Below are 26648 nucleotides of genomic sequence, written 5' to 3'. Positions count from 1 at the left end.
GCCAAAGAAGGAGAGTGGCACAGTTGTGGTTTTGGCCGCTTTTTCCTTGTACTTCTCACAATTTTGGGCTTAAACAAAAAACTAAATTTTGAAATAATTTCAGACTTACAGAAAAGTTGGAAAAAATGTAGTGCAAAGAATTTCTGATACTCCTCACACAGATTGCCCAAATGTTCACATTTTACTGTGTGCTGTTATCATTTATTCTCTGCCTGTATCCATATTATAATTATTTTTGGAATCATTTGAAAGTAAGTTGCAGACATCATGTCCCTTTACCCCTGAATACTTCATTATGTATTTCCTCAAAACGAGGATGTTTTCTATAATCAATACTAGTATCAGAATAATGAAATTAATATTGTTACAATACTGTTACCTATTCCATAAACCTTACTCAGATTTTACCAGTTGTCTCACTAATTTCCTTTATAACAAAGCAAAATTAATGTTGTTATTATTTTTTAAAGATTTGCGTACCCATTTGAGAGAGAAAGAGAGCATTAGTGGGAGGGGTAGAGGGAGCGAGGGAAAGAGAATCCCAAGCGGACTCCTCGCTGAGCTTGGAGCCGCGTGTAGGGCTTGATCCCACAACACTGAGATCAGGACCCAAGCTGAAACCAAGAGTTGGATGCCCACCAACTGCACGGTGCCCCAAGGAAAATTATTTTTTAATCTAGGATCCAATCCAAGATCACCCATATAGTTGTTGTGTCTCTTTAGTCTTTAATCAGAGAACGTCCCTTGGTGTTTATATTGGGATCTAGACATTTTGGAAGAGTACAGGCCAGTTATTTGTAGAATTTTCCCTATTTTAGGTTTGTCTGCTGTTTCCCTATGATGGATTCAGGTTATGCGTTTTTGGCAGGAATACCCCAGACATGATGTTACAGCCTTCTCAGTGCATCATACTGGAAGGCACGTTATGTCCCCTTTTCCATTCCTGGTGCTGTTCACTGGGATTCCTTGATTAAGATAGTGTCTTGTGGGTTTCCTATTTTTCCCTTTGAAATCTGTGAATATCTTCTGGGCAGATATTTTGAGACTATGTAAATATCCTTTTTCTCATTAAACTTTTCACCAACTAGTTTTATCATCTATTGATGATTGTTGCCTGAAACGTTTATTACCATAATGGTTACCAAATGGTGAGTTTTAAATGCTGGCTAGCATGTTTTGGCATGATAGCAACTTGCAGTCAGCCTCAGGTCTTTTAACTGAGATACAGCGGCGTTCTGGCAAAGAGCAGCTTTACTCCAACATGCATGCATGCTTCACCTTTCTCCTGAGAGAAGACCTGCTTGGGTCCAGTTCTCACCCCTCCTGTGGTTGGGGCACCAAGCCGCCTCTGCTTGTCTGCTGTCCTCTCCGCTCCAGCACTATCCCACAGCCTACCAGCGACGTCTGGGTATTGGGAGTGGCTTTGTCTGATGTCTGTGGCACAGAACAAACATAGCATATCAACTGGAAGAAACCAGCTGAGACTGCTTTTTTCCATGCCATAGACCATGGTAGCATGCATTGGATTTCCACCTAACGGGGTCTGGGGAAGATTTGTTCATTTTGTTAAATGGCAGATAGATGCGCATGTTTACATGCTGAAGGGAAAGCGTCGGTAGAGGAGAAGATTGCCAGTTAGGACAGAGGGGACTATTGTTGCGATCCTTGAAGAGGTGGGCTTAGGTGATAGGATTAGCTCTGGGCAAGAGGAAGGACATTTCCTTTAGGAAGACATTATAAGAAAGGAAGTGTACATGGAAGTGAATGCTACCGTTTTTGCAGGTTAGGAGAAGGCACAAATTGTAAGGAGTTATTATTGCCTGATTGCCTTATTTTTCTTTATGAAATAGAAGTGTGGTCCTATCCTAGGAGTGAGGGGACACAAACCGTGAAGACATCATTGAATAGGGAAAGAGATGTGGGGGGATAAGAGCTATCTGGGGCCTATAGAGAGATTTCCAAGCAGCTGGGGGTGGAGACCATGCATGCTTGGTGGCCTCAGTCTACAAAGCTGTGTGATTTTCTCCAGTAAGGCCCAGCATCCCAGGTGTAGAAACATAGGAAATGAACAGTTGTATTGATTAGGGCACATAATTTGCCCCACATTGTGTTAGCAGGGAAAGGGAGGTGGGAGAGCAGAAGGTGAAATGAGAGGGTAGCACTTTATCAGGAGGGGTGGTTTGTACAGGATAGGAGAGGTGGTAAATTGGGAAGAAAGTAGAAGAGTGAATGGATTGGAAGAGAATTTTAAGAAGAAGAATAAGGGTTCCACTGAGCAGGCAGAAAAGGTATATTGGTCAGAGAGTAGGATATTGGAGTTGAGTGTTTCCCTCGTGGGACAGTTCTGGCTCATGAGGGGCTGGAGTGGAGTAGGGTAGAGGTGAAAATCACAGGCTTGTAACAGAACCGGTGGAAGTTGCTGGATGGCTTATTTACATGGAAGTTGACAGCAGGTTGATGGTGGGACACTGGTGGAGAGGGGATGACCATGTTCCAGGTGTTCGGGGAGGTGCTGGAATATTCAGAGAAGGAGGTGGAGGTGAGCGGGAAGGAAGCATGATGTCAGCATGGCATTTTGTCTGCCAAGGGATTAGGATGGCTGGCACTGGCTGTCTCCAAGCCTCCAAGGAGGCCTTGGAGCTAGTGGAGAGAGGCGTTTGTTCAGCTTTCCAAACGGGTTGGCCGTCGGATCTTTGCTGGTTATTTCTTCTTCCTGTAGCCGCCTTCTCTGCCTGGCTGACTCCTGCTGGCCCTTCAAGAATGAGGTCACTTCTCTCAAGAATCTTTCTTGAATGCTGTGGTCTGTGCTTACCTCTGACTTAGCAGGTAGCGTACCGTATTGTCCTTGTCTGCTTGTCGTTCTCCTCCAGGCCATGACCTCCTTGGTGGAGTAGGGGCTGTATCTTTGCAACTCTGGCACAGTGCCTGGCATCTCTTTGGTTGAACCGTATGAAATTGCTACTTAGTAAGTGAATTTGGCTGGTTTATTATTTCTCTCCCTAATGGGTGACTTTGCTTTTTTGTCAGCTCATCTTGAATCTTTTTCTGAAGTCACACGGCCCTTTCTTAGTTTGGCCTTAGCCAGATTCCATGCAGATGAAGAGAGTTGTTTCATAGTGACCACCTATAATTTCTATGCAGGCCACAGTCCATCTGTTCATTCCGCTTAGGCTTTTGTTTTTGTTTTGTTAACTTCCCTTTTGCTTTTCTGTAAAAGTGGTAGAAGAGGTAAAAAAAGAAACTTGTTTGTATTCAGTTTTCCCCAGGTGCCAAGAATTTCTCAGCCTGTTTGTCGATGCATTTCATTCTTCTCTTGATTCTTACTGAGTACCTACATACCAGGCAGCAGTCGGGACCCAGGCTAGTTTCTCTGCTTCTGGTGGGTCTCATGCTGGTGCTTGTTGGCTTCGGTCTGCTAACAGGCTGCAGCCGCTGTGCTGGTGGTTAGGTGCTTTTTTGAGCAGTGACTAACTTACCAATTGCCCCAGATACAGGTTTTTAGACACTTTTATTGACCCGTATGCATTACACATTAAAGAATTCAGTGAAGAGTGGCACATCCAGGTTAAAAACAAAACAAACAGGGTGCCTGGGTGGCTCAGTTGGTTAAGCGACTGCCTTCGGCTCAGGTCATGATCCTGGAGTCCCGGGATCGAGTCCCGCATCAGGCTCCCTCCTCAGCGGGGAGTCTGCTTCTCCCTCCCCCCTCTCATGTGCTCTCTCTCTCTCTCTCACTCTCTCTCAAATAAATAAATAAAATCTTTAAAAACAAAACAAAACAAACAGAAACGGAACCAGGTTTATCTGGAGTAATAGTGAAACATTTTCCTTTATGGGTTAGGGAGAGACACGCTGTGCATAAATGAGTTAAGTCTCGGGTCTTTGAGTGGCTTCCAGTTCTTCTTTTTGCTTCATCTTTTCTTCTGCCGTCTCAAGCTCAGAGGTGTTTGTTCTTGCTTTTGTGGGCACTGAGAATATAATAGAAATACGCTTTTCATATCCCAAGGCCACCATAAGTGCTTGAAGTCAACTGAACTCTGACTTGAGGGTTCCCTGAGGGCCCATTCCCATTTCCTCTCTGATCTGGACCTTTCCTTTCTAGGGGTACTCCCTTGAGGCCGGGTCCTTGAGATGAGCTCCTTGCATGAGGAGCACTTGCTCAAAGAAATTCCCTTCCTTTTGGGAAGTTTCCTTAGTGCTCCCATTCCCAGGCTGTCCTTCCTGGGAGTCCGGTCCTCGTCATGAATTTCCTGTTTTTTTGCCTCAGGACCAGTACTGTAATATTAACCTAACTAGCGACATTTAAAGAAAGAAACCAAAAGCCTGTTTAACCAATAAAAGTTCTCTGGCCCTAGGCCTGCGGGACACTCTCCTTTCACCAAAAATGCTTCTTGCTCTCCCTGCCCTTTTTTTTTTTTTTTTTTAAGAATCTGCTAATCCTTAACAGATTAAGCTTGAGTTTATATTTAGATGAAAGTTATCCATTAACAGAAAAGCCTGAAACTGTAGATAGGCTCAACAGTGTTGAAAGTGGATAGAAGTAAATAGGCAGCCTTTAGACCAAAAACATTTTTGGGGCATGGGGACCTTAAGTATCTGTTTTGGCAGATAGTTATGCAGGGACATTGGACCATCCGTAGGAGGTTGGGAGCACCTTGAGACTCAGACCAGAACAATGTGACCTTCCTGTGCTTCAGAGTTTGGCTCCCATGAATCTCAAGCCTTTTTGTTGCTGGCTCATTCATATGGGGCCAAAACCCTACTTTCTACCTTACCCTACCCAACCCATCCTATCCGTTCCCAGTTACAACCTGAGTATGCATAGATTCACAGAGAACTTCGCAGGGTTGAATGCCAAGCTTCACATACTGAATTAGTGTCCTCTGAACAGCGTTTGTCAAACTGCCCACTAATGGATCATGACCTCAGTTTTTGCAGGTTATGCCTAGCACTATCGTTCCAGTCATTACTGCTCTGGTACAAACCACCCCAAACTTAGTGGCATTAAACAATAGACATTTTATTATGCTCGTGGATTCTGGCCCAGGAATTTGGACAGAGCCTGGTAGGGAGTGGCTTGCCTCTGTTCTGTGACACCTGGGGCCTCAGATGGCAGGGGATGACTCCAGTGACTGTGAGTTAGAATCCTTCTGAGACCCCTTCACTCACATGTCTGGTCCTTGGGCCTGCTGTGCCTCCAAAGCTGGTGGGATCAGCTGGGACTGTTGACCAAAGTGCCTATATGTAGTCTTTCCCAGTGGCTTGGACTTTGCATAGCATGGTGGCCGGGTTCCTGCAGGGAAGTGTTTGGGGAGTGAGTGTTCTCAGTTGGTTGAAGCAGTTATGAGCCTGTCCAGGTTCAAGGGAAGGGAACATAGACCCCCACCTCTCAAGGAGGGCCAAAACATGTGCAGCTGCCTTAAGAACTACTATTGGTTACTTTACTTTAATTCATTCATTAATTTTTAAAGCCATTCTTTTGTTGTTGTTAAAGATTTTATTTATTTATTTTGAGAGAGAGAGAGAGAGAGAGAACAGGGGGAGGGGCAGAGGGAGAGAGAGAACCTCAAGCTGACTCCACGCTCGAGCATGGAGCCCAAGGCAGGGCTCGATCTCACAACCCTGAGATCGTGACCTGAGCTGAAATCAAGAGTCAGACCCTCAACAGACTGAGCCACCCTGGGGCCCCACTATCGGTTATTTTAAAATGAGATGGACTATAAAGTAACAGTGGCTCATGCAGTAAGAATAAGTACGTCAAACTTGTGTTTCAGTTATATTTGGGATATGCGTCTATTCTGGTTCACGATGTAGCATGTTTTTCTTAGTATGGACGACAAAATGTATTTCTAACTGTAGTAACATCTAACTAACATCTAACTTGGTTAATGAACACCAAATTTTATCTCTTAATACCTCAATGAATAGGTTATTGTGATGTGGTTCTTAGTCACTTATAAAGATGAAAACCTAAGGAATTGGTTGTCATTTGCCTGTACGGACAAAAGAAAGGCCTCTTTTTTTGGATCTGCTTTGTTGTTGCCCACCGGGAGACCTCCCCAGGCTCCATTGGGGTTACCACACCTCAGAAGGGGCTTCAGAAGTGGTGGGGTCTGGCGGCCAGAACTCCCTCAGGTTTTAATTTAATCTTTGCCTATCAGTTTCCCTAACTGATGTGAAATGAAGAGGGCATACTTCTTTTTGCAGATGATCAGAAAACATTTAAGGATCTGAAGGCTGAAGAATGAGCCAGAGCAGAGAGAAAGCCAGCCACCTTCTCTGAGGAAGGTGGTGTGTGAAGTAAAACAGTCTCAGGAGAGGTGTCCCACATCAATATTGAAACCAAAATGAAAGATTGAGAATGGGGTCTGCTAAAACAATCTGCCTTCTTCTCCTGCCTCCCTGTAGTTATTTCTACCCTTTCAAAAAAATGTGGAGAGATGACTAAGCAGTGGCATTCGGTGTCATCTTATAAAACATTGTATCACACAACAGCTTTTGTGGAATAGTGCCATAAAAAGACTAAAGTTGTACTCGAATATCTTAGAAAATTTCCATAATTCCATGTTATTTCTTAATGTGAAAATTACACACATTCACTCTGAAAAAGTAGAAAATACAGATAAGCAAACGTAAAATAAAAATTATCTGCTATTTTATACTTAGAGAAAATCACTGGTTTTGTTGTTTGTGTATCCTTCCTGTCATTTTTTCTGAGGACATATCTATACATTGAAAACAAACAAATGATGGACTCCTACAGTACATTTTTCTGAAACCTGCTTTTAGAACTTAGGTGAACATGTTCTGTGTCAGTTAATGTACTTCATTACTGGAAACACTTCATACTATTATATTTTATGGGGATAGTATTTAACCATTTGCTGATAACATTTGACTATTATAAATAATGTTGTGGTGAACATCCATATAACTGAATCATCTTTCCCCACACCATGATAATTCTTAAATTGTTCCTAAGTTAGCAGAATTTTTTTTGAGTATGTAATATATGCACATGGTACAAAATATCGTGATTTTTCTTTAGGAGCTGTACGTGTAACTTGAACTGCCGAATAAAAGAGCGTGAACATTCAAAAAACTTTGTATATGTACTGCTTAAGTTGTCCTTTACAAATGTACCAGTTTACACTCCTCCCAGAAGTGTTGTCTGTTCCTGGTATTTGACAGTTTGACAGGGTAAAAACTCATTCCTTGCTTGCTTTTAATTGTGTGATTTATTTGGGTTGTAACCTCTTAGCCTTTTTGCCTCTCAAAATCCTGCCTGCCCTTCAAGGCCCAGCTCAGCCCCCGTCTCCTACCCGACCCCTCCCTTACACGTGCCAGCACAGCGGACACTTCCCTTCTGCTGTGTCTCTTGGATGTGTCGTCCTTTTCCATCAGCTGTGGTTATCTTGAGAGCATTAAGCACCGTGTCTTATTTTTAATCTTCTTTTGCATGCAGCTTATTTCAGTGCACATCTCCAGGACTTGTAAATACAGAGTGAAATTGGAGTCCACCAAAAAGGACTGATGATAGCAAGTAGTAGTCTTTCAGGAGAGGGATGTCAGGAATAAAAATATTCATCAAGCTGAAGACCATGCAAAGGTCTCTGGAGAGTATATTTAGCCTGGCCTTGAAATTCTTTGTTAATAATAACTGACATATTTTGTCACTTTTCTTATTTTAACCATAGGTAGTAGGATCCCCTCCGGCCGGGATTTTTTTTTTTTTTAATGACCCAACTTTCCATTAAAAGTTATTTCTCAAATTAATGTTGGCTATAGTCAGAAACTTACATTTTCTATTTTTACTGTCTTTCTCTTCTTCTGCATTGTCTTTGCTTCAGACTCCATCAGAGCTACTCTGGCCTCATGGGTCTTTTTTTTTTTTAAACTTTCTTTAAACTTTGGAGCATCATTCATAAATTCGCAGAGACAGTTATTTTTTTTTTTTTTTTAACCAAAGGCTCTTTTCTATACTTATGACATCCATTTCATTTGCCTTCTATCCTTCATCTTCTCCCAAATACACAGCGTTTTATTTCTATTTATTCCTTTTTTTCCTCCACTCGAATTGTTTTGGTGATGCTGAGTAAAATTATGAGAAGGTACGATGGTAAAACAGTCTGTAAAATCTTGGGATAGAAACATTTCCTCTTGCCAGACTCTGCTTCCCAGTCTCCCTGCCAAGCCCTTGGCCAAGACCTTTCTTTGAAGCTGCACACGCGGTCTCTGAGCATCTCGGGGCGTTCGGCTGTGTCCGGCCAGGCTTTCCAGCTGCAGCTAACGGCCCGCACAGCTCACAAGGCCCTTTCTTCAGGCACCAAGGCTGGAGGAGAGAGGTTCTGGGATGAGTGATGCAGAAGCTCTGGGGCAGCACGTCTGCCTCCACATGCAAGGTCGCAGCCCTGTCCTCAGCATACTTCTCACACGACATGATCTCAGGCAGGAGGGGACCCTCTTAACAGGGAGGAAGATGTTTCCCCTGAGGCCCCCCACCCCGGCCGACACGCCCCCTCAGGTCCCCGGCCCCCCGGGGGGGTTGGTGGTGGAGGTGGTTCTGAGTGCCAGTGCTCCGCCTCGGAGAGTGTCGCCGCCGGGCGCCGTGGGCCCTGCTGCTGTCACGGGAGAGGCTGCGGAGAATGCCCCCTACGGCGCCTGTCACCGTGTAATTCCTTCTCCAGCTGAGCTCAGACCTCTGTGACTTCCGAGGACCAGTTCCAGTTCTCCTCCTTGGAGCCCCTGCCACCATTTTTGCTCTCTTTTCTCGGGTGATGTCCTAGAGAGGTCCCACGATGGCTGTGTGGGCTCCTCCTGGGTTTTGTCTTCTTGTGGAATAGCCTCAGGTCCTCGAGGCGTGTGGCCCAGTGGCCTCCACGGAATCTTCCCCGTCTGGCAGGATCTTCCAGCCACTGCCTCCCCCCGCCCGCCTGGCTTCCTTCTGTGGCCGTAGCCACTCACTCCCAGAGCTGGCCCCGATGGGAGCAGTGTTCGGAATCCGGTTTATGGTTTCCACCTGGTGTTTGTGCCCGGACCCTGGCGTGTTCACCCGACTGCAGCGGGGCTAGCTGCTCGGCCCTCTGCCATCTGCCCCTCTTCCCTCCGTAGCCTCCTCTATTGTGGAATCTTCCATCTCAGTCACACTTAGCCATTGGTTGTTCCTGAATGCCCCTTCCCCTCCCTTACCCGGCACAACCCTACATTTCCTTCAAGACTCATTTGGGCAGGGTCACTCTTCTGAAAACTCCTGTGACCACCCTCACCCCCGCCGGGTGGAGTTAATCAGTCACTTCGCACTCACACTCTGTACAAGCATTTGTTGTTAAACATTCACAAGGTGTTGTAATTATTTGTTTGTATTTTTCTATCCTTCTATATTTAGCATCTAGGAGGTCGGGTCCATATTTTTATTTCTAGAACTTCAGCACTTGATATAGGTTTAGTGCATAAAAAGTGCCCCTTAAATATTTGTTGAGGTGGAGGAATGAATGACAATTCCATATCCATACCTGCTGATTGAGCAGCTACTACATATCTTCCTTGCCAAGGAAATCTGTATATACTAGAAGATTATAAGTGATAAAATAGCATAAGATATTATTATGTTACCTAAGCCTGAACCTGACAGCACATTACAGTTGTTGTCTGACAGACTAGAATGAGGCTCAGCGAGAAGTGTCTAACCTAAGGCCATATGATGACAAGAGGCAGAGCTGGGACTAGACTTCTATCTTTGTCTCTCCCGTATCTCATCTTCCAGTTTCTGTAACACCATCTTGCCAGATGGACGAGAGGGGGTTATAATTAGCACCGTCTGTGTGGCTGTCCAAGATTCTGCCTCTGTGTTCCTCTTCTGTGTGCCTTTGCTCACATGGACCTTTCCGTACCTCTCTGCTTGCCCAAGTCCTGCCTGCCTTTGCAGACCCAGCCTGATTCTTGCCTTTCTGCCTTCCCTGGTCAAAACTACCTTCCCTTTTTCTGAGTTTCCATGGCTGTTTAGCACACGAGGCAGTTTAGTGCAGAGACAAGCATGGGCCTTGGGGGTCTGGGCGCTACACCCTCACTTACTAGTTGTGTGACTGACAAGTAGATGAACCTTGCTGAGCCTCTCTTTCCCAGTTATGAAGAGTAACAGTACCTACTTTATAGGATTGATGAGATAAGATTAAATTAGATACTCTTTAGTACATAGGAAACACCCAAACGTTACATGCTATTATTGTTGGTAGTGGCTTGATTACTATTAATAAATCACTGGAGGCTGGCTCCTGGCCTTCTCTAGCTGCGGTTCTTCTCGTGCCTGCCTGTCGTTACCCAGTGTTACCCAGTTTTATAGGGGGCATATCTGAACTTACAGGCTACATTCAAACACTTGTTGGAATGTTTTTGCGAATAACATTCACTTATAGCCTGTTCCTTGGCACATGCCAGTACTTAGCCATCTGGAGGTTTGCTCATTTATGTAGGGGATGTTTCGTTGAAAAAGTTGTTTCTGTGGTCTGCTGAGAGAAAGAACAGAATGTTTTCTATCTTCACAGCTACAACCAGCTTTGAGGTTCAGTGTTTGTGTAGCTCTGAGTGTCTATTAATTAAGGAAATGGATTAGAAAAGACAGTTTAATGAAAACTCACACACTGCAGGCAATTTGCACACACTCCCTTGTTTGACACCCTAGTACAAGCTCAAGCTCACCTCTAGTTGTAAGAGGAGCTGTCTGTAATTCTTTTGACTGTCTTCCTGATTTAATAACCTGTAGAGATTGTTCGGCCTCAGTATAAGACTTGGATAATTTTGTTGTTCGGATTTTCTCTGTCTTGTAAATGAGAAACCAGGAAAATACAGTGTATTTATTATACAAGGAACAAAGGTCATGGAAACCGTAACTTTTCAAAAGAACCCTTAGTTACCTAGCTTTTAAAGACCTAGGCCAGCTTGTTTTATTTCTAAAAGCCTGTGGAATAAACCCCTCATTTTCTCTGATTTACAAGGAAACTAAAATATGGAAAATTTGATCTTGAGGGGACATGACTTCTGGTTTATGGGATTGTTTATTTTAAAGTTTAAACATTGCAGTGCCTCATGATACTCTTAGTTAAAAGGAAGTTCTTGTGACTATCATGTAGCTATTAAAATTATAAATCAGATCTAAATTTCCAAGAAAATAGTCAATTTTAAGTGAAAAAAAAAAAAGCACAGGAAAAGGTAGATTTATATGCAACAGGTTATGTGCTCCTATGTTGACAGGGATTACTTTAGGCTAATGAGATTTCAGGTAATACCTTTTTATTTTTTTTCCTCTGCACCCTTTCTATATTGTCTGGATTTTGGAGTGCCATGTGTTACTTTATATTCAAAAAAATTATAAAGCCATTTTCTTTTTGGAGGAAAAAAAGTAGAACTTAAGATTTGAACATGCTAAAGTCATCCTTTCTCTGTCCTTTCCTGGAATTATCCCTGGCAACTAGGAGAAAAAAAACAAACAAAAATGAAGCTCTGTTTTTGAAGAAATTAGGAGATGTCTGAAACCCCAAGCCAGAAAAGAAATGGAGAGGGTCTCTGAAAGATTGAACCAGGAGTACGAGAGGACGTGGACAGAAGACATTTATAGCTGTAGATCTGAGGAAAAGGAAAAAAAAAAAAAAAAGTAGCAAATAACATTTTCCAAGATGAGAAATACACACATGGGTTTCAAAGCCAAAATGTTCTGTTTGAACTAATGGAAAGGCATACACAGGCTGGTGGCAGGAGCTGCACCAGATCCAGTTTGATTCTAAGGTACAGAGGTTGGGGAGTGAATGAGGACTTACACAAGTATTGTGTGAAGGGAACAGTCTGATCTGTGGTGGCGGGAAGCAGAGGCGCTAAGCCCCTGCAGCTGCCTGTCCCTTTTGGTTACGGAGAGAGAGACGCTAAAGAACACCTTCCCACACCCCACATGCACATATACACCATAGTCCTGCCAGAAAAAGAAAGCAGTCTCCTGTTCCTGAATATGGCTCTGGCCATTCTCCCAGATGAATCTTCTTCAAGTAACTGGTCCAGGAAAAACTACCTTCGAAAATGAATGATCAAAGAATGGACCAGTTTAGGATCTAGTCAAACATAATTACCAGAAAAAATGATAAGAAACATTAAAAAAAAAAAAAAGATGAACAGCACTCACTAGAAAAACACCGGCACAGAACAAATGAAAATTATGACTGAACATTTCACAAATTAAAAAAAGTCAATCCACCTTTATAAAGAACTGGAGCACAAAAAAAAAGAAATACAGGACCTCAGGGAAGAGCTGACAAGCCAATAGGGAAAGAAATCCGAGTCCCGGAAGGACAGTGAAGGAAAAGAAGGAAACCATCAAAGACAGGGAGGCAAAGTTGAAAGTGATGTAAGACAATGTCTATACATCCATAAAATTGGAATGGAGTAGGTGAGCTAAATGAAATAGAAATAGTTACAAAGAATTAGAGAGTGAATGGTAGATACACAAAAAGTACAAAAATTGCCTAAAGCAGAAACAGAAATGTGAAGGGGTTTTTTTAGTTGTTGATTTTTAGAAGATCTATTTATTTATTTTAGAGTGTGTGTACAGGGGTTGGGGGAGAGGGAGAGAGAATCTCAAGCCAGCTCCCTGCTGAGCACAGAGCCTGACCGAGGGCTTGATCCCAGGACCCTGAGATCATGACCTGAGCCGAAATCAGGAGTCGGCCGCTTAACCGACTGAGCCACCCAGGCTCCCCAGAAATGTGAAGTGTGGGGCAGCAAATGTAAAGAAAAATATTGGGCAGCCAGGCCGAAAGATCAACTCACTTGTGAGAGGGGAAAGTGTGGCTGCTTCATATCATCAGTCAACACAGGAGAACAGGACAGAATCCTTCAGAAGTGTTGATGACTCCTCCACACTCAAGGATTTTATATTCAGTGTAATTGTTAAAAAAAAAAAAAAAGTTTTTTAATGTAAGATATTGAAAAGATTATTCCCATGAACCCTTCTTGAGGAGTCTAGTCAAAGACAAATTTCAGACCCCAAAAGAGCACTAGAGAAATTACAGCAAAAGAACTGGTTATGAGCACATGATCTGTTTAATTGTAGGTTATTAAAACAAATTTAAAGAGTAGTGCAATAGAACAGAATGTAAAGGTTATATAACCTGACAGTGGGAAATTAACCAGCCAAATTTGGGAGGAGAAAGGGAAAGAAGATGGGTGGTAAAGTAAGAATGTTCTCTTGTCTTTAATAGCTAGGGTTCAAAGAGCATCATTTAGAACTAATAGATAAGCTAATAGAGGTGTAGGTATATTTAAGAGTACAAAGCTAAACAGGAAAAGAGGATATAATGGGATAAAGGGTAGTGGAGGGGTGGTGCAGGAGAAGAAAATATCTTAATTCCATCCTTTCTTATAGGGGATTAAGTAGATAATGCCTAAAGAGATAAGGTTTACAAATATTAATAAAAGTAACTGCTAAATAAAAACATAAACCATCTTTTTTTTTTTTTTTTTTAATTTATTTGAGAGGGAGAGAGCATGAGGGGGGGAGGGTCAGAGGGAGAAGCAGACTCCTCGCTGAGCAAGGAGCCTGATGCGGGACTCGATTCTGGGACTCCAGGATCATGACCTGAGCCGAAGGCAGTCGCTTAACCAACTGAGCCACCCAGGCACCCAAACATAAACCATCTTAAGTATCAAAATACACACACCAAAAGAAAACAGTCTTTAAAAAGAGAAACAAAAATAATTGATAGAACTAAGGTCAATATCTGTCATATCAATAAATATAAATGGGAATTGGAGGTCACAAGATGGCATCCAGCAGCTTGGTCGTCAGAAAGTCAAGCCACATACTCCACTGATCCAGACCCTTTAACGGAAGAAGCACCGCAAACTTCATATTCCAGAAGCGTTGAGGACCCAGGAATTCCATCTCACTTCTGGATATTCACTTTATACAGATTTGTCTCCCCTCTGCCAGCTACAAGGAAGTGTTTGGTTTAAGGAGATTAGCTTCATTCCTTTGAAAAAATTAAAAACCCCAAGCCAGTAAATGAATGAAACTAAAAAAAGAAAAAGCCAAAAAGTCATTTGAAGTGAATAGTATATTGGAGGTTTTGGTGAAGTTCTTAAGAGCTGTCACTGGGCTGGGGTGCCTGGATGACTCAGTCGGTTGAGCCTCTAACTCTCGGTTTCAGCTTCAGGCACGGTCTTGGGGTTGTGGGATCAAGCCCCACGTGGGGCTCCACGCTTAGTGCAGAGTCGGCTGGAGATTCTCTCTCTCCTTCTCCCTCTGCTTAGGTGTGCTCTCTCACTCTCTTTTTTTTTTAAAGATTTTATTTATTTATTTGAGAGAGAGAGAATGAGAGACAGAGAGCATGAGAGGGAGGAGGGTCAGAGGGAGAAGCAGACTCCCTGCTGAGCAGGGAGCCTGATGCGGGACTCGATCCCAGGACTCCAGGATCATGACCTGAGCCGAAGGCAGTCGCTTAACCAACTGAGCCTCCCAGGCGCCCTCTCACTCTCTTTCTAAATGGACAAATCTTTTTCTAAAAGTTATCACTGCGGACCAGGAAAATATGATATTTTATTTTTGGAAGCTCCTAAAATATAAACAAGCCCTCATCCTAAAGTATTATAATATTTGGTCCTTTAATGTGTGCGTCGTGGCATCTCTGTTTCACCAGCAGAACCAAAGCCTTATTTATTCTTTAATCTGTGGTTTCATGAAGATTGTGTGCGTGTTTAACTGTCGTATACGTGAGGATTCTAGTTCAGATGCATGTAGCAGTCTTTAGTACCACCCTCCCAAATCTTCAGTTTGACTGTCCGAGGTTGGAAACTCACAACACTGAAAGCAGGCCTAGGAGGCCACTTACTACTAGACTTTACAGAACTGATTGATGGGGCTGGATTGAACAACACACATGCAATGCAACAGGAGTATCAGCCCTGCCAACGTGAAAGAAGAGAGGAAGACCCGTTGCCTTCCTCGTGGTCTACCTCCTGGTTCGCCTTGGTGGCCACCCAGATTCCTCTGCTTTTAACAGCAATCCTTTTCTTCCTCCAGCTTCCCATTGGCTCTTCACTCTACATCCATTCAGAGATTCCTGCTCTCGGCACACGTCTGAGCAGTGGATGAGGATGCTTTCTTCAAGGTGCCTGTTAGTAACAGGGAGGCTTAGACAGGAAGCACCCCCTACATTAGAGGACAAAGCACTCCTGTCATTCAGGCAGAGCCATTTCACCCGAAAGCACGGTGGGCTTGAATGTGAATGTATCAGCCTTCCCCCCCACTAAACAATACATGAGTACTCAGAGAGCAGAGCTGTGAGCACAACTTGGCTTTGGGCAGATGCTGGATCTAGGTAGAATGTTGATGTCAGGTCATTCTCAAAGGTTTCCTGCCTAAGAAGTTAGCTGACCAGGCTGAGGGGACCCCTGCACTAAAGGCTGTGCTGTCTACACTGGGGAAGAAGTTGAGGGAGAATTGGGAAGAACCAGCTGGACGAGAGGCACTGCCTATCTGAAGCAGTTGCAGTGGGAGGGACAGAGAAGGACTCTCCGAAGAAACCACAAAGATGCGCCAGAAGAGAAAAAGCTTTAAAAATCCATCAGGCTCCAAGAGTGAGAGATCATCTAATGGTACCAGGCAAGTGAGAACTTCTCTCTGGCCTTTTCCTATGCTCCCTGCCTCAGACAGCAGCCAGCAGGTGATGGGGGGTGGGGGAGGAGGAAGGAAGGGGGAGAGAGGCAGCCACCCCCCTTTCCCAGAGGCATGCTGCCCCTGCAGCTGGCCTGCTGGTGGAGAGAAGTCTTCTTCAAATGAAAACTGAAGCGCTGTTAAGATATTGGACAGATTGCTTTCTTTTTGAAGTAAACGCTTTTTGAAAGTTAATGCAGAAATCCTAAGTGTACAACTTGATGAATTTTTGTAAATGTAACCGGCACACAGATCAAGAAATAGAACATTCCAGGACCCTATAAGGCCTCCTTGTGTTCTCTCTCAGTCTCAGCCCCCCGCCCCCACAAAGAATTACTACAGTTTAGCCCAATTTGATCTTTATGTAAATGAAGTGGATTAATCATTTTTAATGATTGAATTGAGACCGAATGTGTGACTTAATGAGTATGCCGGGTTGAATCATGTCCTTCCAAAATTAATGTCCACTGGAACCTCAGAATGTTGACCTTATTTGGAAATAAGAGTCTTTGCAGATGGAATCAGTTAGGATAAGGTCATACTGGATTAGGCTCGGCCCTAATCCAATGACTGGCATCCTTACAAGAAGTCCATGTGAGGACAGAGGCAGAGTTTGGAGTGATGCAGCTACAAGCCAAGGACTGCTGGGGGTTTCTGGCAAGCACCGGAAGCTAGGAGAGAGGTTTGAAACAGCTGCTTTCTCCCTCAGAGCCTCCAGAATGAACCAAGCCCCTGCCTCCACCTTGCTTTTGGACCTCTGGTCTCCTGAACTGTTAGAAAATAACTTTCTGTGTGTTTTAAGCTATGTGGGTTGTGGTAATTTGTTATGGCAGCCTTAGGAAACTAACAAAATGCAACTCTGGGACTTTGTGTTGAGAAAGAGTGGGCAGAAAATTTACCAGACTTGTCTCAGTTTAAAGAGTGGAGGAAGTAACTATTTCCATTAAACAGGTTTAAAGTGGGAAAATGACTTAAAAATCACTTTTTTGGTTACCCTGCAAGAATAGCTCTGCATCTTCAACCTACCAATTACAGAAGCAAACTGTTGGCTTACTAGAATATCAGAATCTTAAGTGTACAGCAGGGCAATGGAGGTAGAACCTTGCCCAGATTTATTTCATGCACTGTCATTTACTACCAAGCTCTTTTTTTTTCTGAGTCAGATGTCCCCAAGCACAGAAACCTCTGGGAGTGGGTTCTTCCAGGAAGTTCTTCAGTGATTCTGATGGGGTCCTGTCCTGAGACCCACCACAGTTCACATACCCCCAAGTGATTGCCAAGTAGAGCTAATCAAAGTTAAGAGGTCATAAACGCAAAACCACATATTCAGGCTTCTTGTGCTCTCCTGCTACTAGTCTGTCTTCAGGCCGTGTATGATTTGGTAGATTCAGCTAGCCCTGCGGACCTGGCCCACACTGTCCTTCTCTTGAGTTTTTAGTGTGCTGGGAGTCTGTGTGTCCCCAGTCCTTCAGCCAGCTGTGTACTGGAAACTATTTAGAGAAAATTAACATGTAATAAGTGAAACCAGCCACTTGCAGAAGTGGCCTGCCCTCATTTCATTTTCTGAGGGTAATTATAATTTCATGTTTTTGATTTATTTCTTATCACTGTCGTGCATGTTAATTTCTACTCTTTTCATTGGGAAAATTTTCTTACATTATTAAATCAGCATGATAATATTCAGGTTTCCTTTAGCTTGTTATGTAAAGACATTTTAAGTGTACACAGGTACCCAAAATTTATTATTAATCTCTACATTTTTTTTTTTTTTTTGCTTTTGTTATTGTTCTTACAGATTTTTTCTACAAAATCACATGGTCATAGCCTGACATTTTTATATGAAAATTGTGCCTTTGGTTGAACTAGAAGGCTCACTTCCTGTTTTTTGTGCATCATGCTTTATTTTCAGGTTCAGTTATGTATGCTCAAAACCTATACTGTTTTTCACTTCTCATTATATGTTATAATTTAAATGGAAAACAATTTTTTTCAAAAGGTCAGGCACTTTCTATGATAGCTGAAGAAAATGTGGTCGAAAATAGCAATTGATGTGGTAGCTAAAATGCCCAGAGAAGCAACAAGACAAGAATCTAATCGAACAGAACTCTGAATATTTGGTTAATTGAGGATATACTCAACTGTAACGAAATTAAAGATTGTATCATTTCTGTGGAGACCTTTGAGAATGAGTTAGAATATCCATTGGGTTGGAGAGCTTTCACAGTGAATTAGAAAAAGAACAGAATGATTTATTATAGAAGCCAATCAGGAAACCTAGTCATTCTTCATTTTACTCTATCACCTGGGATTGTTTATCCTTTCTTCTTAGATGTTTCCTTTAGGAACATTTATTATCAAAACATGAGGAAATGTTGGGGATTTTAATTATTCAGTGGTTATTCAGCAGTTACCAAGCACTGTATTTGTTTAGGTTCCAGTTTTGTGAAAGTGAACAGAAGTCAGCAGCTCAGCCTGGCGCAGGGGAAGTAAGAATGAAATTCCACTGTGGTGAAGGTAAGCCCAGGATAACTTGTGAACACATAGGCTTGGCCCCTCATCCAGACGGAGGTTGGGGCTATGGGCATAGTATGTTTGAGTTGTGAAAGATGAGGAAGAATTAGGGGAGAAGAGGAAGAAAGCAGGACCATGCTGTGCTCACTGAGTCACGTGGCCATGGCACTCTAGTAAGAGACGTGGGCTCTCCAGGAGGTTTTAAGTCGTTTGGGCAGCTGAAGCTCAGGCTTCAGACACCACCGTAACCTTGAATGCCGTATCAGAGTCCAGGCTTTATCTAGGGCAATGTGGATCCCCTGAAGGATTTTACATGTACTCTATTTATGCATCATACATTCCAACTCCTTTTGAAACCAAACATTCTGATGTTTTTGTGACTTTGGATTAATAATTTCATGCATTCCTCACTCTTCCCATCCCCCATAGTATATATAGTTTATCTGTTGAATTGAGATAGTAGTGACAGAAGGTAGACAGAACTGACTTTTGTCTTGTTCAGTTAATACAAGAGAATGGTTAAGTGTAATAGTTGTGAAGTGAGCAGAAAGATACTTTGAAATGTTTCAGGTTCTTTGTGGTCAGTATTTTTGTACATCCTGTAGAAATATGTCATTCCCTATATATATTCAGGCACTTGTGAAATTTTGGGGTGTATGAATTCCTTTTAGGATTTGTGTGGATGTATTCTCATGATTAATTATTACTGAAGTAGAGGAAATGATATCAGCAGATGTGCAGAGCTTTTATTCGCACTGAATACACTATTCATTTAGACAAAAAGATCATTTCTCAATTCAAATCGGAATATTCTAATTTAAGGCCTAAATCAGTTGTGTCATAATCTCTATGGAAACAAAGCTTTCTACTGTGTAGTAGTTGCGTAAGTAACTCATTTCCCCCTTGTAGATACACAAACTGTAGATGCAGATGCTTCTTTTTCCATTTTCTCTCAAGAACTCTCTTAAAATAGAAGAGACTTTAGCCAGTGACATTTGTTTATATGTTTTATAAAATTTAAAATATCTGTTCAAATATCCTGCTTACGTGCATTCTTATAAAATTGCTGGAATTTAACCATCACTGAAAAGCTGCTTTCTTTTCCTAGTTGAATTCTGACTCAGAGGGTTAAATTATCCCGCTCAGTTCTTAGCATATTAGCGTCACCTGGCTGTGCAAGGCTCCCTCTGGTTGGGCTGTCTCCTTACTTTTTCTGGATCTTCAGGCATTTATATATCATGGGTATATAGGAGTCCTTTGTCAGTCATATGTTGGCCAGATACCGTCTCCCATTCTGTAGCTGACCTCTTCATTCCCTTACCAGGGTCTTTTGATGAACAGAAGTTCTTAATTTTAAAATCTAGTTTTCGGTCTTTTCCTTTTTATGTTTAAGAAATCCTTGCCTACCTCCAGAGGTTCCTCTTTTTTTGTGGTTTAGTGATCTTCATCTGATTCTCCACTCCCTTTCCCTCCCTGCCAATTAATCATAATCATTCTAATGTGTTTAGTATCTATGTTATTTCATTTTTGTGTGTTGTTGTAAAGTATGTATTGTTACGTGCTTATATATTTTTAATTTTTGTAAATGGTATTGTATTGCAGATCTCATGTTTCTTTTTTCACTTAGCATCTGTGTTTAAGATTCATCATATTACTGGGGCACCTGGGTGGCTCAGTGGGTTAAGCGTCTGCCTTGCTTGGCTCAGGTCATGATCCCGGGGTTCTGGGATCGAGCTCGGCGTCGGGCTCCCTGCTCAGTGCAGAGCCTGCTTGCCTCTCCCCCTCCCCCACTTGTGCTCTCTCTTGCACGCTCAAATAAATAAAATCTTTTTTAAAAAAAGATTCATCATATTACTGTGCCCAATTAGATGTACGCATATTGCCTACAGCTCTGCTATTGCACATAAGCCTGGACAAACGTCTTTGCACGTAACCCCTTACAGATCTCTGTTAGTAGACCCCAAATTCTCACTTCTGGGTATTAGGGTATGCAGGTACAGGCATTTTGGGCTTAACCCAGTAACTGGTTCCTGAACATCACATGCTCTAAGTGGAAATTTCAACTAGGAGTCATTACTTACTCTTTTAAATGGAAAAATTTGTGTAATTCATTGTAAGTCAACTCAAACCCCTGAACCTGTTTCCTGAAACATAACTGAAATTTACTAAAGCCCTATACGTAAATAACATTCTAGCTTGTTAGGATGTAAAATGCTTAAAACATCACTTTCTAGTCGCCAGGTGTTGTGGTTATTGACAAACGGCTGCGCCTGCGCAGTGCGTCTCTTCCGCTCTGGGCGCGGCCCTCGTGCGCTGTGACTTGGCTGCACAGGGCGCCCCGAGGAGGGCGGGATCGGGGGTCAGTACGGGGCCCGTTAGGGTGCTCCCTCAGGGAGACGGTGAAGAAGACCGAAATGAGCCCGCACGCCAGCTACGCTCGCTCCTTCTGTGGCAAACCGCAGTGAGAAGATGCGCTGCGGGGATCTGGCACTGTCGTTCTGCCTGAAAACCGGCGCTGGTGCCGCCTGGACCCGCCGTCGGACGGCTGAAGGGGGTGAAAGGCCGCTAGAAGCTCCGCCATGTGGAACACGGCCAGCCTGTGATAAATGGGTCACTCTATGGAACAGAATTACCTTGGCTCGTTAAATGGATGACTTAGAGGTTCCGATTTGCGTTGCATTAATTTTGCTTTCTCAGAAAGACTTGGAAATTAAAAATCTTATTTTTTATGGGGCCAGGGGAGGAAACAAGTTGTTGCTTAGAATGCACTAGTAAGAACAGTTTGCCTGCCTTCCTGTACCTTCCGAAGGAAGGCAGTGGCCCCACGGAGGATGGTGCTGGGATGCCCTCTCTGCACCAGCGTCACCTTTGACACTCCGTGCTTTCCAAAGTGCTTATGCAGTTACGACTACTTGCTGTTCTAACAAGTGTGTTTGGATTGTAATTTGAGACTTCCTGCACATCATTTTGTTAAAAATGTATTAGACTTCTAGTTTCTAGTTCTGTGCACGAGGAGCTTAGAAATCAACTCTGTCCTAACAATAAGGAAAAAGCTGAAGAGACTGAAAAATCAACAGCTCTTAAATCCATGAGGAAGACACAGTGCCCCCAAGATGGGAGAGCCAGGTGAATGCGGGGACACACTGCTTACCAGAGACTCAGAGCAAAAGTCATTCAGGAGTGCTGGCATAGGAAAACCTGAACTTTAATTGGCCATTGCTGGAGGCTCAGTGCAGATAACTCAGAGAATTAGCATGTTCTGAGGGACTGTGGTATGGGGTGGGGGCCACAGTATTTTGAAGTTTGCCTCCAGGAGCTTGACACGATTGGCACAGTAAATATCACAAAAATATGTTGTCTACAAGAAACTCACTTCAAATATAAAGACACATGGGGCGCCTGGGCGGCTCAGTCGGTTAAGCATCAGACTCTTGACACTGGCTTAGGGCACGGTCTTAGGGTCCTGGGATCCGGCACCCCCATCAGCTCTGGGCTCAGCGGGGAGTCTGCTTGTCTCCCTCTCTCTCTCTGCCCCTTCCCCCTGCTCGCGCCCATGCACGCTCGCACACTCTCTAAAATCTTAAAAAAAAAAAAGACATCTACAATAAAAGTAAATGGTTAAAGACATGCCGTGCTAACACTAAAAACAAGCAAGTGTAGCTCTATTAATTTCAGACAGAGCAGACTTCAAAGTGAGGGAAGTGATCAGGGATACAGAAGGACACCACATGATGATAAAGAAGTCGGCTCTCCAAGAAGACATAACAATCCTTTATGTGTATGCGCCCAACAACAGAACATCAAGCTGTGTGAGACAAAACCCAACAACTGCGAGGAGAAATAGATGAGTTCACTATCATGGTAGGGCACCTCAAGACCTTTCAGAAATGGACCTATCCAGCAAGCAGAGAGCCAGTAAGGACATGATGGAACGCAACACCACCATCAATCAACTGGATATAATTGACATCTATAGACTACATCATCTAATAGTAAAGTACACATGTTCCCCTGCCCTCTCAAGCTCCTGTAGAACATTCACCAAGGTACACCACATTCTGGGCCCTAACACTTGAATAAATTTGAAAGAATAGAAATCATGCAATGTCTGCTTTTATTTTTTTAAGATTTTATTTATTTGACAGAGACACAGCGAGGGGGGGGGGAACATAAGCAGGGGGAATGGGAGAGGGAGAAGCAGGCTTCCTGCAGAGCAGGGAGCCCAATGTGGGACTCGATCTCAGGACCCTGGGATCATGACCTGAGCCGAAGGCAGATACTTAACGACTGAGCTACCCAGGCGCCCCAATATCTGCTTTTAGACCACAATGGAAATAAACTAGAAATCAGTAACAAAGATAACTGAAAAATCTTCAAATATATGGAGATTAAACAACATACTTCTAAATATAGATGGGTCAAAGAAATTTCAAAAGAAATTTAAAAATATTTTGAAGTAATGAAAATTAAACACAACTTACCAAGAGTTGTGAGATGCAGCAAAAGCACTGTTTAGAATGCATAACTTAAAAAGAGTTATCTAAAATTAGTAATCTAAGTTACCACCTTAGGAAACTTGGGGAAAAAAGCAAATTAAATCCAAAGTAAGCAGAAGAAAAGAAATAATGGAATTAAAGCAGAAATTAGTGAAATCAAAAACAGGAAATCAATAGAGAAAAATTAATGAAGCCAAAAGCTAGTTCTTTGAGAAGATCAATAAAATCGATAAGCCTCCAGCCAGGCTAGCTAAAAAAGAGAGCAGATACTAATTCTTAATATCAGCAATGAAAGAAGGAACTTCATTACAAATTCCATGGAAGTTAAAAGGTTAATATTATAAACAATTCTGTGCCCACATATTTGATAACCTAATGAAATGGACCAATTCCTTGAAAGACACAAACTGTCAAAACTCATACAAGAACTTGATGCTCTGAATAGGCCAAATCTATTGAAGAAATTAAGCCAGTAATTAATAACCTTCCAAAACAAAGTACCAGGCCTATATGGCTTCACTGGTGAATTCTACCAAACATTTAAGGAAGAAATTACACTAACTCTACAGTCTCTTTCAGAAGGTAGAAGCAGAGAGAATACCTCCTGACTCATTCTGTGAAGCCAGCATTACCTTAATACCAAAACCAGATAAAGACATTACAAGAAAAGAAAACTACAGACCAGTATGTCTCATGAACATAGATGTAAAAATTCCCAACAAAGTACTAGTAAATCAAATTTAAAAAGTATAAAAAGAATTACATGCCACACCAAGTGAGCTTTATTCCAGGTAAGCAAGGCTGGTGGTTTGATATTAGAAAATCTGTTAATGTAATCTATCACATCAACAGCCTAAAAAGGAAAAATCACATGATCATATCAGTAAATGCAGAAAAAGCATTTGAGAGAATCCAAAACCCTTTCATGATAAAAACTCTCAGTAAATTAGGAAGAGAAGGGAACTTCCTCAACTTGGCAAAGAGTATCTACAATAAGCCTGCAGCTAACATCACACTTAATGATGAAAAACTTGAAGCTTTCTTGCCAAGATCAGGTGTAGGGCAGTGATGTGCCCCCCTCACCACTCCTTTCCAACATCATACTGGAAATTCCTGCTAATGCAATGAGACAAGAAAAGGAAATGTGTACAGTTGGAAGACCTAAAACTGTTTTTGTTTACAGATGACATCATCATTTATGTGGAAAATCTAAAATAATTGACAGAAAAACTAACAATTGACAGAATTCATGAGTGATTATAGCAAGGTTGCAGTATACAAGGTTAATACATAAAAGTCATTGCTTGGGGTGCCTGGGTAGCTCAGTCGGTTAAGTGTCTGCCTTTGGCTCAGGTCATGATCCCAGGGTCCTGGGATCGAGCCCTGCGTCAGGCTCCCTGCTGAGCCTGCTTCTCACTCTCTTCCCTGCTCGTGCTCTTTCTCTGTTTCTCAAATAAATAAAATCTTTTTTTTTTTTTTTTTTGAAAGTCATTGCTTTCCTGTATACTAACAATGAGCAAGTAGAATTTGAAATTAAGAGCCCAATATTGGGAGTGCCTGGCTGGCTCAGTCCGTAGAGCATGTGACTCTTGATCTCAAGGTTGTGAGTTCAAGCCCCATGTAGGGTGTGGAGCCTACTTAAAAAAATAAATAAAAACACAATATCATTTACAATTGTACCCCGAAAAAGAAACAAAATATTTATTAGTATAATTCTAATAATTATAATAATAATTATGTGTACATAATCTATATGAGGAAAACCACAAAACTCTGATGGACAACATGGAAGAACTAAATAAAGGGGGAGACATTCCGTATTTGTGGATATGAAGACTCAATATTGTGAAGATGTCAGTTCCTTCCGACTTGATACATAGATTCAAGGCAATCCCAGCCAGAGTTCCAGCAAGTTACTTTATGGATATTGATACACTGAGTCTGACGTACATGGAGAGGCACCAGACCCAGAGTAGCCAGCACAGTATTAAAGGAGAGGAAGAAAGCTTTGCGTCTGACAGTTCCCAACTTCAAGATGTGCTATAAAGTTACAGTAATTGAGACATTAGGGTTTTGGTAAAAGACAGACAAATAGATCAATGGAACAGAAAAGAGAGCCCAGAAATAGACCCATGTAAATACAGTCACCTGATCTTTGACAGTGGAGCAAAGATAGTCTCTTCAACATATGGTGCCGGAACAATTGGGACATCAACAAGCAAAATAATGAATTTAGTTGCAGACCTTACACTCTTCACAAAAACCAACTCAAAGTGAATTGTAGACCTAAAAGTAAAATGCAAAACTATGAAACTTCTAGAGAATAACATAGGAGAAAACCTAGATGACCTCGGGTGTCACGATGCCTTTTTAGATACAAGCAACAGATACCCATAAAAGAAACAGGGGCACCTGGGTGGCTCAGTCGGTTAAGCATCTGTCTTTGGCTCGGGTCGTGAGCCCTGCATCGGGCTCCCTGCTCAATGGGGAGACTGCTTCTCCCTCTCCTCCCCATTTGTACCCTCTCTCACTATCTCTGTGTCTCTCACTATCTCTGTCTCTCAAATCTTAAGAAAAAAAGAACTAAGATGAACTTCACTAAAATTAAAAACTTCTGCTCTATGAATGACACTATCAAGAACTTTAAAAGATAAGCCACAAAATGGGAGAAAATATTTGCAAAAGATCTATCTGATAAAGGACTGTTGCCCAGAATATACATATTAAAAACTTAACAGTAAGAAAACAACCCCAACAACTACCACTCAGTGGGGAGTCTGCCTCTCTCTCTCCTTCTGCCGCTCCCCCTGCTTGTGCTCTCGCTCTGTCAAATAAATAAATAAAATCTTAAAAAAAAAAAATGGGCTAAAGATTTTAGCAGATATCTCACGAAAGATCTACAGATGGCAAATAAATGTATGAAAAGATGTTCCACATCATATATCATCAGAGAAATGCAAATTAAAACAAGATAGCAAGATACCACTACTTACCTATTTAGATGGCCAAAATCTGAGCACTAACACCAAATGCTCGTGAGGATGGAGGAACAGGAACTTTCATATAGTGCGGGAGGAATACAGAATGGCATGACCCCTTTGGAAGACATTTTGGTAGTTTCTTACAAAACTAAACATACTTTATCATACGACCTAGCCATTTCTCTCTCTCATATTTACCCAAAACAGTTGAAAAACCTACACAAAAACCTACAGAAGGATGTTTATAGCAGCTTCATTCATAATTGCCCAAACTTAGAAGCCACCAAGATGACCTTTAGTGGTGAATGGATGAACTGATACATCCAGACAATGGAATATTATGCAGCCCTGGAACGAAATGGACTAATTATTAAGCCATGGAAGATGTGGAAGAACCTTAACTGCATTTACTTAGGGGAAGAAGCCAGTATGAAAAGACTCCATACTTGGATGATTCCAACTATAGGACAGTCTGGAAAAAAGCAAAACTAGAGACAATAAAAAGATAAGTGGTTACCAGGGGTGGGAGGAGATGATCAGGCAGAACATGGAGGATTTATAGGGTAGTGAAAAATACAATGATGGATACATGTAATTATACATTTGTTCAAATCCATAGAGTGTACAGGGCCAAGAGTGAAGACTAAGGTAAAATATGGATTTGGGATGATTAGGATGTGTCTGTGTGGTTCATTTTTGTAAAAAATGTACCATTCTGGTGAGTAATGATGATGATGGGGAGGGCTGTATGTGTATGAGGGTAAGGGACTTAAGGGAAATCTCTGTACCTGCTTTTTAGTTTTGATGTAAACCTAAAACTGCTCTGAAAAAAAAAATAGTCTTAAAAATGTATTTAGTTTGGAGAATGTAAATATACATTTTTCCTATATAAATACCGGATAACTTCTGGTCAAGATTTTACCCTAAAAGGAAGCAGCAGCCCTGGGAGAATGCATCCTCCCGAGA

General features: G+C 42.2%; 1 protein-coding gene across 2 annotated transcripts in view; it reads left to right on the top strand.

The window, feature by feature from the left end:
- PDE8A (phosphodiesterase 8A) overlaps positions 1-26648 on the top strand; it is a 155572-nt gene that overhangs the window by 38027 nt on the left and 90897 nt on the right. Inside the window, exon 1 of one of the 2 annotated variants that reach the window (XM_032392018.1) lies at positions 17510-18208. The exons of the other annotated variant lie outside the window; for it this stretch is intronic. The gene's annotated coding sequence lies outside the window, so the exon portion shown is untranslated. Of the gene's footprint in view, positions 1-17509; positions 18209-26648 lie in introns of those variants that run through there. 2 annotated transcript variants of the gene reach the window in all.

This window comes from Phoca vitulina, unplaced genomic scaffold, assembly GCF_004348235.1.
Source record: "Phoca vitulina isolate PV1807 unplaced genomic scaffold, GSC_HSeal_1.0 scaffold65, whole genome shotgun sequence".
Taxonomy (NCBI): domain Eukaryota; kingdom Metazoa; phylum Chordata; class Mammalia; order Carnivora; family Phocidae; genus Phoca; species Phoca vitulina.
Note: the sequence above shows the minus strand (reverse complement) of the source record. Positions and strands in the feature narration are given on the sequence as shown.